Here is an 11,146-nt window from a genome sequence, read left to right on the forward strand (position 1 = left end):
AAACGTGGAAATAAATACTGCATTCAACCAAAAGAGTGCAGATTATGAAGTCTGTATATTATGTTGCCCTTCAGTAATAATTAGATTTAAATAGAGAAGATGGGCACATCGACTACCTGATGCAATAGTTCACACTACATGGTTTTTTGCTGCTATGTTTCCCCTTACAACAATCTTAAAACGTTGATCTTTCTAAGATTGTGTGGTGTGTTACGGTAGATCGTCGTTGCCCCTCCAATCTAAATCAGGGTTTTTTCCCCGACTGGGATTGTTAACGCAGCCTGTTGAATGTAACAGGTAGCCAATCAGAAAGCGCGGATTCTCCTCCGTACTTTCTGAGGGGAAATTACTGAGGGGAATCCCAAACAGCTGAAACGGCGCAACCCGAAGTCCAGCGGACATCGGAGATGATATGTGGAAACAACATTAATGTTTATTTAACATGCAAAGAATATAGAAATGACAAGAGGAGGAGTTGGAGCGAAATTGCTACCGCAGTTGATAAACCCGGTAACTTTTCAGCTGTTCTTCGTTAACGTGACGTAAATAGGTTCTAATGATTTTCATTCAGTCAGGACTTTACGCTGAAACTAGCCACATGCATTGCAGGTAGATTGTAGTAACGCATTGATTAATGCCTGGTTTTAAAATTAGTTCACTGGACTTGTAGCCATTATTTTGTTACCCATTGTTGGACACCACACGGCAGGACCGAACCCGATCGAACCGTTAATGTGTGGTCTGTCAGGTTTTAAAAATGGGCCGACAATCGGCCGACAGCTCTAAGATCGTGTGGTGTGCGCTGGGCTTTACACTAAGGAAATGAGGAAGGGAGGGTCAGTGGAGAGCACCGGAGTTGAGCCTTTTTTCATTCAGTGTCATTAACAGAAAGAGAAAAAGGACGGAAGAGATGATAATGCCGATAATTAAAATGACGTCGATAGTTTTAATTTATCGTACGATTAATTGATTTATCGTTTATCGCGACAGGCCTAACTCCCGCTAACAATTCATAAATTATTAAATTAGTTGACAGTTATTTCAAAAATCGATTCAGGCCTATTTACAATCAAAGGTTGTAGGTTTTTACTCCAGAATATTGAAGAACGGATGGCAAAAAGGTAGAAATGTGAGACATTGCCAGTGATGCTGATTTTAGTCTAATTTTTCTTCCTATACTTCAATGCAAATCAATCTCTAACATGTAAAGTACCTACAATAAGAAAAGTTTAACACTGCTGTCCACTATGGTGACCACTAAGTGCATTAAGGTGTCAACGTTCTTCCTTCAGGTCCTTTAAGACACCAAGAGCTGTCCATTAATTTTCCATCTGTTTTTCATTTTGTAAAGTCCCAGAAAAATCAGCAGTAACCACAGATTTGCAGAGCACCAGCCTCCAACATGTGGCTGAAACATGTCTCCGTAACCTAGCATTAGCTCTCCTCTGCCTCAGCAGCGGTACAAACTTTCAAGCCAAATTAAAAGACTTCTGCTCAATTTATTCAGCTTTTAAATATAGAACGAGGCGCTCCAGTGCACTGCTGAACTCCTGAATACGGGCTAAATGGACTTGAGAGCAAAATGGAATTGGAGCGATTAAGTGGGAGGAGAAGAAAAAAAAAAGAAAGCAAAGGGAGATTAAAAATGGAAAAATGTTGGGCAGGGTATGAGAGGAAGCTCGGCTTGCCTGTGCACCAGATGCAAAAGAGCAACTCTGATTCCTTTCAGAGGAAATGAAGCCGCAATCGAAAGGCTCTGACTGACTTTGCACGCGTAGAGCACGTAGTAATCAAGCAAGAAGCCGAGCTGTGGCAGGTGGAAGTGCAGGGCCGACGATAAGGGAGCGCGCAAACAGGATGTGTGTCAGCTCTTGAAGCAAGACAAAAGGCTAATTGAATTGAGAGAAAAGAAAAATGAAAGAAATGCTTACATCACAAAAGTCATTCACTCATTCCTCCCTGGATATCACTGTGACACTACAAGCGTGTTTTTAGCAATTGTAAAAGTAACTTTTAATCAGCAGCCACTTTAGAGGTAAGATGGAGCCAATGAAGGAACTGCAGACCAAGGTTATTATAGTTAACTAAAAAGTACAAAATAACGAAAATTGAAACCGAGAAAACATTTTTGTAACTGAAATAAATAAAAACGGTAATTAATGGGGGAAAATTAAAACTAACTGGAACTACATCATGCATTTTTAAAGCTAACTAAAGCATACTGAAAGTATGCAATATACGTTGTTAATGAATCTATATATTAGCTTTTTACACCAGCTGTTGGTAAATTATGACACTTATTAATCCTCCTGGTGGAACTGAAGCTGGTCCTCAAAAAAGGCGACAGCAAAAGTTGAGAGAAAACACCAATCAGTTATTGTTTAACAATAGATGAATACATTTGTTGAAAATAGTCTCATCTGTTGAGTCTTCATTAATCCTATTGATGTATCCATAATTATAATAAAATACTGTGACCTTTTCGAATTCTGCCACTAAAAATTTACCAAGGTATGAAAAAACTAAAACTAGAACTAATAAGAACTAAATTGAAGCTAAACAATAACTAATAAAAACTAGCTAGCCCACTCTAAAAACTCATTAAAACTAACTCAATTAGACAGAATGTCACAACTAAATAAAATTAAACTATACTGAAAAGCCCAAAACAACTGTAACCCTGCTGCAGAGTCAGAGATGATCATATGATGGTAGCTCTCCAGCAGCTCTGTGACAGCTCGCATTCATCCGCGGCGCACTATTTACTCGTGTGTAACAATAACTTCTCTTGAGCCTCAGAGCGGACCATGACTCAGCAGGAACGACAGAGAAACAGAGACGGATGGAGAGCGACTTTCCCCTCCACTGTAAGCCTGACACAAAGAGCAGCATTGTAGCGGTCCCTGTCTGACGTCGAGCGGCTGACCGGACCTCCAGATGTGAGCGCGCGAGTCGGGTTCGTCTGACGCCACGCCGGCTCCGCGTGACGACATCACGGCTCGTTAAGGGAACAAATTTTCATCTGAAGAAGGACTTGAGCTGAAAGCCACATCTGAAGGAGTCGCCTATGAAAGCGTTCTTTGATGTGGAAATGATCGTATTTCTGAGAAAAGCTCCGACGTGATATTATCCAGCTGGTTTTGTAGTTCTGCGCTTCAGGCTGGGACCATAGAAAGGTTCCTGATGAACAGAGTCATTTAGCCAATATAACTGAGCCATGCTTGTTTGTCAGCTTGGCCTTGTTGACTCTATTTATTCGATATCTAAATTTTAGTTTCTAGAGTTTCTGTGTATTCTACCCTCTTCGAAAATGCATATAAAAATTTATGTCACAAGGAATATCCCAGAGTTTGCTCCACCACTTGGAGAGAATTCATGAACACTCCACAAGTCCAGACTTTACAAAGATGGCAAGATGGAGGCTAATATTGAAAGGAAAACAGACGATGTTTGTCACATCCAGGACACAACAGACTTGCTGTGAGCACAAAAACCTAAAAGTGAAAGTTTGCATGTCCCCTGACTGCAGGTGAAGAATGAGGCAAATTTGGTCATTAGGCATATGGAGTCGACGCTTGTGGAGACTTTTGGTAATTATTTTAGGGTTTATAATTTAAACCTCAAATGAAATGTGAACGACACAAAAAAGCTTTTCTTTTTTTGTTTTAATTTGATAGACATAGCACTTTTTACTCAAACACTTGGGATAAACACAGTGAATATTTAATTTTTTTTAATCATTTTTATTGCTGGAAAGTAACAAACATTTTTTATATTTGTTTTTTTTATCACCCAGCAAGGGGTCTTTTTGTGAGCACTAGTGCCCCTTTTTCACAGTAGGCTGACAGGAAAGGGGGGAAGACATGCGGTAAACTAGGGTGACCATATTTTCATTAAAAATTTCTTCTTAAAACAAGAAGTTTCTCACTATGAGATGTAAAGTTTGTAAAAAAGAGGAGGATTCTTGCTTTAGTGAGTTTTATATCTAGTTATTATGGAAAACTTTCTCATAATAAGATATAAAAATACACCCCTCATACAGATTACAACTTGTTCAAAAGGCGTAAAGCGGCTCACTACGTTCATTCCTCTAACCTGATTCTTTTAGACGACAGCAGAAACTCGTCAGAGGTGTTTCCATTTTACGCTTACGACATTTCTTATTTAAACGAGAAGATATTTTTGTTTAAATAATATCTCATTGTAACAGTTAAAAAAAAAATCTCATTAAGGCAAAAAAAAAAAAGCCTTCTATTTCTAGGGAGTTTTGCATCTTGATATGACGAGAACGTTTTGTCTTTTGGCCTAGACGCTGCTCCTGAATCCATTTCCCAGCACTGGCAGTTAAAATGCTTCTGTACTTTTCAGATTTGTATTTGGAGAACATTTTGAAACATCCTGCATCATTTTACCTCTGCCAACTTTGTGTCGCTCTGTCACATAAAATCCAGATAAAATGAACACGTTTGGACACGTAATGTGAAAGAAATGAGAATATTTTTTTAACAAACTGTAGGTGTGAAGAAGTTCCAAGAAACACAACTTGCCTTGATTATGAAAATGTATCTTATTAGTATCCAGTATCTAACACGTGATCCAAGCAGAAAGCTTTAGAAATACTCTGACTGCCAGGGGAGCTGATGGAGTCGCATGATGCCAGTTCTTGTCATCATGCATCTTCCCTCACAATTTACTAAATTTGACCTCTATCAAGTGTGTTCACATTGATTTGACCCCTGCTTCAGAAAGATTACCAAGCAAGGAACAGGCCTGATGCCGTCATCACCAAGGCAACCGTCACCGTACTGTGTGTCAGCTGTTCCGTGTTCACATGACTGAATGAAGTTCATTATCAGCTGAGCGATTGGCCCTTGAAGTGGGTTCTGGTATATTTCATAATCACGGCAACATTTTTATCATTCTTCTCATCGCTGGTAGAGACTTATTCATATTGCTACAGGACTAATTAAAGTGGAGCAGCTCCTCCCTGTTGATCAGGGGGTGGAGGAGGAGGATAGCAGAGATTGTTTGGAAGAAAAGACTGACCGCTGATGAAAACAGGGAAAACCACAAGAACATGACAGCAATCTGCTCTGGTTTATTATCTAAGCCTTTCATCTCAGCTCAACATGTTCTCCTGTTTCTCTCCATCACGGCTGGCAGAATGATGTGGAAAACCTGAGATGTAGAGATGAACTGGCCAATCAGACAGACACACAGCGGAATCTTTCAATTTACTCTTGATTTAGTCATAGGAGATGAAAAATCTTTTTCTATACATTTACTAGATACATCAAAACTAACAGCTCCCATCGACTCATTAACAAACAGGAAGTGTTTTATTGAGAAATGTTGCTTATAGTTTTTGGTGTGCTCCTAGCTAAAAGGCTAACTCTGCTAACATTAAAGCACTAATCATAAACATTAGTTCCACTAACGGTAAAGAACTACACCAACATGGTGTTTAGCAGAAGCTAATGCTACAGCGTTAACGTCAAAATATATCTGCTCTTTAAAAAGAAACCACTTTTGATCAACAGTTTTATATTGACATTAAAATTTCCATGTGTCATATAAAAAAAAGAGAACAGGAGGAGAGGAAATTGAGCTGGTCCATAAACAGACTTCACCAACTTCAAAATAAGAGCATGAATCTAAATATCTAACTACTTAAACAATTCCTGACAGTCGATGACCAACACTTCACCACACATGTTGAACTATATTCAACTGAAACTTTACAAAACAACCAAGTAAATTAGTGTCATTTAGGGAATTTTAAGTGCGCTAAATGTTTTCAAAGTTAGTGAAAGTGCTAAAGAGCTAAATGAAAAATTAGTTCTGCTATTAGCGCGTTAGTGGAAGTTTTCCCACCATTGGTTTCAAGCATAGATGGGGAGAATTCTAGAATTTATTTTTAATTAGGTTGAAATTAAAATGAGTGAATATATAAGTATAAAAATTTGCTGCACAAGTTGGGAATCAGTATTGGACAGGAAACATGTAAACATGACATGTTTACTGACATGAGAGGATTTTTTTTCAGAAAAAAAACCCAACATAAAATAACTATGTATCTGCAACGTTTTACAAAACCTGTTTAATAATAATTAATGCCGCCATTTCACATGGAATAATGAATGCATAGCTTTAAAGCATAAACTACTGTTCTGCTGTACAGGTCTGCTGGTTCTGCGCAGAGCTCACCCTGCAGATGAATCCACCTCACCGATACCCGCTGCACCTGCAGCACCTGAGCTCAGCGTGCTTCACCGCCACACGGCTGGAAACCACAACCTGCTTACACTCTCTGCAGCGATAGGACTCTGTAAAACTTTGCAAGAAGCCGGTAAAGCCGAGTGACCTTCTAGTTTTTCTGCAAATCCAGCTCCTTGAACAAAATGGCTGTGATCCAGACCTGGTGGGGTTTTATCCGCTAAGACAATAGATGGGGGAACACCCAGCACTGTTCTCAAAGGAAACGGAGGTGATGAGAATGTTTAACCCCAATTAGAAAGCATAGAAAAAGTGCTGCTGTATGATGGAAAGATAACAGGAAATAATATGTTTACTCGTGGTTTAACCTCCTTCAAGTGTAGGAAGGAAATAGAAAGTCAGGTATTACAAACTAACTCAAATCAGAGACGCAAATGCTGACAACCGATCCCAGCAGATAAGGTGGTGATTAACAGCCTGGAAGTGTCAGCCCTGCTGCAGATGACGAACAAACTAAACACAAAGACTCTCACACTAACAATAAAGCACGGGAGGGAAGGGATGATGGCTTTGATCATTTGAAGCGACAATATATGTGCAACATGCTAGAAAAAGAAAAAAATATATAGATCATCACACGAATAATATTTAGTTAGAATTTATTTGTTCAAGTGGTTTCGCTACAGACCACAGCATAAATATAGATACTCCTGCTAAGTTTAGCTGCATGGACTGAAATAACTTCATCGCCTTTTATAGAGCCTCTAGCTTCGCTGAAGAGTTTTGTGAAAATGAAGCCGAATGCAAAGCTACTTAGAACAAACAGCCAGAAGATTTCACACTTCTAGAGTATTCTAAACCCACCGATAATTGTGAAGAGTATTAAAATAAAAACACACACAAAACAAAAGAAAATGAAGAGAGAAAAAGTGCAAGGTATACTGACTGACATTTACTTGTGAAGTCAGGAGTTTCATCCAGAATAAATAACCAACATGCAAGTCCAGGAATCAGTAGGATTTATCTGTTGTACTCAACGATGCACATATTTACTGTACAGAAAAATCCTATAAAAACATGTTCACAGGGTTTCTGCACGTGTTTGTGTGTAGAATCAATATAACGAACGATGAGAAATGCAGATAAACTGTTCAGTAATAAAGTTATTGCTATATTTTAAACACACATCAGCCATGAGGTTGGGGTCGGTGTGCCACCTCCGACTTTCCCTCTTGGAAGCAGCCAGTTAGCATCTGAAAAGCTCATTTAATATCTGACCTATGACCCCAAATCCCAGAGGAATTGAACAGGAGGCTTCATGGATGCAGAGCAGAGAGAGGAGAACGTTCAATATCCCCAACTCCAACATCTGTGAGCTGAGCCATGAGACTATCACACAGCAACAATCTTCAGTCAGAGGCCTCTGTCGATTAGTTGCAAGGCTGACTGCTAGTGGAGAGCCTTCCTGCACACAGCATCCCCATCCACAGCGACTCTTTGTGGATGGAGTTACCATAACATTTCATTTAACTTTGAGGTAAATCATTTTGAACTGAATTACACTGAACAAACTATAGGCTTTTCCAATATTAGGAAAACTTTCAGTACCAACTACAATTAAATTGAATTTCTTGCTTTTCATAATCTCAACGTCCTGTTCTTTTTCAGGTTTAGCGTCTAGGTCAGTACAATCCACTGGAAATGTTCATCTGATTGAACATTTAAAAAAAGAGAGAAGAAGACAGATATTAGCCAGTCAAACACAGGATCCAAAACTATCCTTTGGGGCCGCGGTTAAGTACTATTAATGTGGGGATGGCGACTGGAAGCTGGACCACAAACTGGTTGAGAAGAGTTGAGCAGCAGCGTGGTGTTCCAGCCTCATACGATTCACGCACAGACACATTTAAAGCTGCACTGCACCGACCGCTTAGCGTGGATCCAGACTGCGCCCCCCCCAAAAAAAACCCCTGCAGCATCACCAGAAACACACAGCAGCCGAATTATGTGTCCTTCATCTGACTCCACCAAGCATCGATATGAGATGTTGATGGTTTGATGGGAGGAAAGCCGGGGATGGAGGGGGGGAGCGGGAGGGGTGGTAAATAAGAGGATCAAAATGCGTCAGTGCTTGGAGAACTAAGAGTCCCCCCTCTACCCCCTTCAAACCTCCACCAGCACCAGCAGCTTAATTAGCTTCGTGTCGATTCTTCCATTAAGTCACAAAGAGGATGGGAGCCGCTGGAGCAGCGACCAGGGCATCACGTTCAAACCAGGACGACGCCTCAGCTCCACAGCCCCGCTGGAGCAGCAGCAGGAGGAAAACACTGGCCGAGAGAGCTAACGCTGCCTAAGTGCCTTCATGTTTAAAGAAACGCCAATAAAAAAAGAAATACTGTCTTAAATCCCAGCCATTCACTCCGCTTTGGAGACAGGACAGAGCAGAATGATGTGGAAAACCAGAGCAGAGCGTCACTTACCGATATAAGCGGCTCTAATGTCCCACAGCGCCGTATTCCATCGCTTTAAGCTGAACGAATGTGTCGGTAATAAAGGCTGAGCGGCGGCGGCGGCGGCCCTGTTGTTCTATCGCCCTGCTGCTCCGTAGTAGCCGCTGCGTGTGATGGCGTTAGATCTACGGGGCCACAATGAGACTGGCGATGCCTTCACGAGCTGTCGGAAATATTCCCATAGATAGCAACGGGTAAGCAAAAGTCGGCTCTAGAGGTCTTTAGGGGAGGGTTGGGGAGGGAGAAGCGAACTTGTCTTCCCACTTATTAAGACGTGGTAAGTAATGATGTACACAAATACTCCGAAAATTGCTTTACAACGTTTTATAGTGAGCAAACTTATTCAAACTGGAGTCAATTTAAATCGGTCCCATACAACTAGACATATCCTAGTAAGTTATTAGCTTAAACATGTTTCCAAATATTGTGACCAACTTATAACGCAGTTCACCTTGGAGTATTAACTTTCCAGACCTTTTTTGGATGATTACCTGTACGCTCTCACTTGCAGCTGGAAAACCCGAGCTGTATAAAACTAAACAACCAAGTCGTGACGTTTGAGTGGCAGCTGGTCTGTCCAGTCATTGCTGGTGCTTGAGTGAAGCTCTGGACGTAAATACACAGATTTCTATATCACAGATGTCGGGTAAATTTGGAGATAATGCTATTTATAAGCCGAGGAAAGCAGTAGCCAAAAGCACGTGTTTGTTGTAGTAACTTATATGCATTTTTTTAAAGTCTGAATTTGTCTAGGGTGCCGAATGAGATGCTGCTTTTACCTCTGTCTGTTAAGCAGCTAATAAACAGGTGTGTGGACCGCAGTGTGGGGTTTCCGCCATCTCCTGTCTGCTTTGAGTACTGCACTTTTCTGCTTTTTGCCGCAAACCACAATCTAGCTGAAAGAACGTCCGCATCAATCAAAAGTTATTTAAAACACTACCACAGCATGATGCTGTCACCACCATGCCTCACTGTATGAATGCAGTGTACAGGGTGTAGAGGCGTGTGTTTGTTTTGCCTCATATTAAACGCTTTTTCTAAAAGCGTTGCTCTCATCTGACCAGAGCAGCTTTTAACTTGTTTTCTGTAGCAAACTGCGCTGTTAGTGTGTTCGTCTTGTCATTCCCCCCAGGAACATGTTTTTTAACAGTTGATCCCATCTGAGCAGCAGAGCTATGTAGCTCCCCCAGGGTGACCATGCAGGGACTTCTTGGCTGCTTTAACACAAACCTTACAATCCAACGAGCCATTTCTTTCTTTGTTCATAGTCTGCCTGTCATACTCTGCATTTATTCTGAGATATAGTTTACTAATTAACCGACATTTAAACAAAATCGTTTGCACTGGCTGGTAACATTTGTAACATGACATTTGTGAGTGAATGGTGACTTCTGGACATCGGCTCCAGGCCCCTGAGCTGAGTGTGTAGAAAAAGAACGGATAGATAGGCGGGTGGACTCGTTTTACAGGTTGTAACATTTGGGCGCCATCTTCTGTCTACATTTAGAATAACACTTTTCTGCTTTGTAGCAGCACAGTATATGCAGGTGTTACCTCTGGACAATATTCGGGCATTTTCAAACTTACTTAAAAAATATTGTAATTACAAGCATTTATTCAGATAAAAGCTGTAGTAGGCTATGTAAACTTTTTAAAACAATATGTATCTTTCCCCCTATCTGCAGAAAAAGTGCCACTATGTTGAGAGAGTACATTCTGAGACAGATAATCTGTGAAAACAAATCGAGTTTCTCTACCTCCTCTCTCTGGTCCTACAGCTGTCTGCAGAAATACACCGCTCCCGGTCAGAATTGACCAATCAAAGCCAAGAGGAGGATCTTAGCGCTGTCAATCAAGCTTGTGTCTCTGCTGCAGTTGTGCTAATGGTGAAGTAATAACTTAACATTACAGGAAAGCTAACAAAGCTAATCAGGCTCTGTTGTGTGTTAATAGTTGTTGAATAATTTACCTGTTATCCTTTGTACATTTTACTAAGCAGGATAAATTATGACAGCAGTGCACTGACAGCCCACCAGTGGGTGGTGGTGTGGCTCTGTGGCCCCTCTGAGCCTCAGTGTCAGCTGCTGTGTGATGTCTTGTTTCAGTAATGACAGACACATTTAGCCTTTGCCAGCTAACCACGGCTCAGAAGCTAAAGCGGTTCCCACTTGGCATCAGAGAGAGCACCTCCCATTGATTACTTGCCAGCATGTAAGCGACCCCCGTCTCATACCAAGGTCTGTCTGCTAAAAACTCTGCGGGAGTCGAGGAATTACAGTGCCTTGCAAAAATATTCATACCTCTTGACCGCGTTTTATCTTGTTGCAGCTACAGACTATTTTCTACAGGTTTCTTTGGAATTTTATCCGATAGACCAACAGAAAGTGGTACAAAACTGTAAAGTCAAAGTTCAGCCCAAA

General features: G+C 40.9%; 1 protein-coding gene across 3 annotated transcripts in view; it reads right to left on the reverse strand.

Annotated features, from left to right (window-relative positions):
* fynb (FYN proto-oncogene, Src family tyrosine kinase b) overlaps positions 1-8,887 on the reverse strand; it is a 73,602-nt gene extending 64,715 nt beyond the window's left edge. The window contains exon 1 of one of the 3 annotated variants that reach the window (XM_032585124.1): positions 8,697-8,887. The gene's annotated coding sequence lies outside the window, so the exon portion shown is untranslated. The remainder of the gene's footprint in view (positions 1-8,696) is intronic. The other 2 variants (XM_032585121.1, XM_032585120.1) reach the window with 2 other exon arrangements.
* Positions 8,888-11,146: the final 2,259 nt, after the last annotated feature.

The sequence above is a fragment of the Xiphophorus hellerii genome, chromosome 15 (genome assembly GCF_003331165.1).
Source record: "Xiphophorus hellerii strain 12219 chromosome 15, Xiphophorus_hellerii-4.1, whole genome shotgun sequence".
NCBI classification, from domain to species: Eukaryota; Metazoa; Chordata; class Actinopteri; order Cyprinodontiformes; family Poeciliidae; genus Xiphophorus; species Xiphophorus hellerii.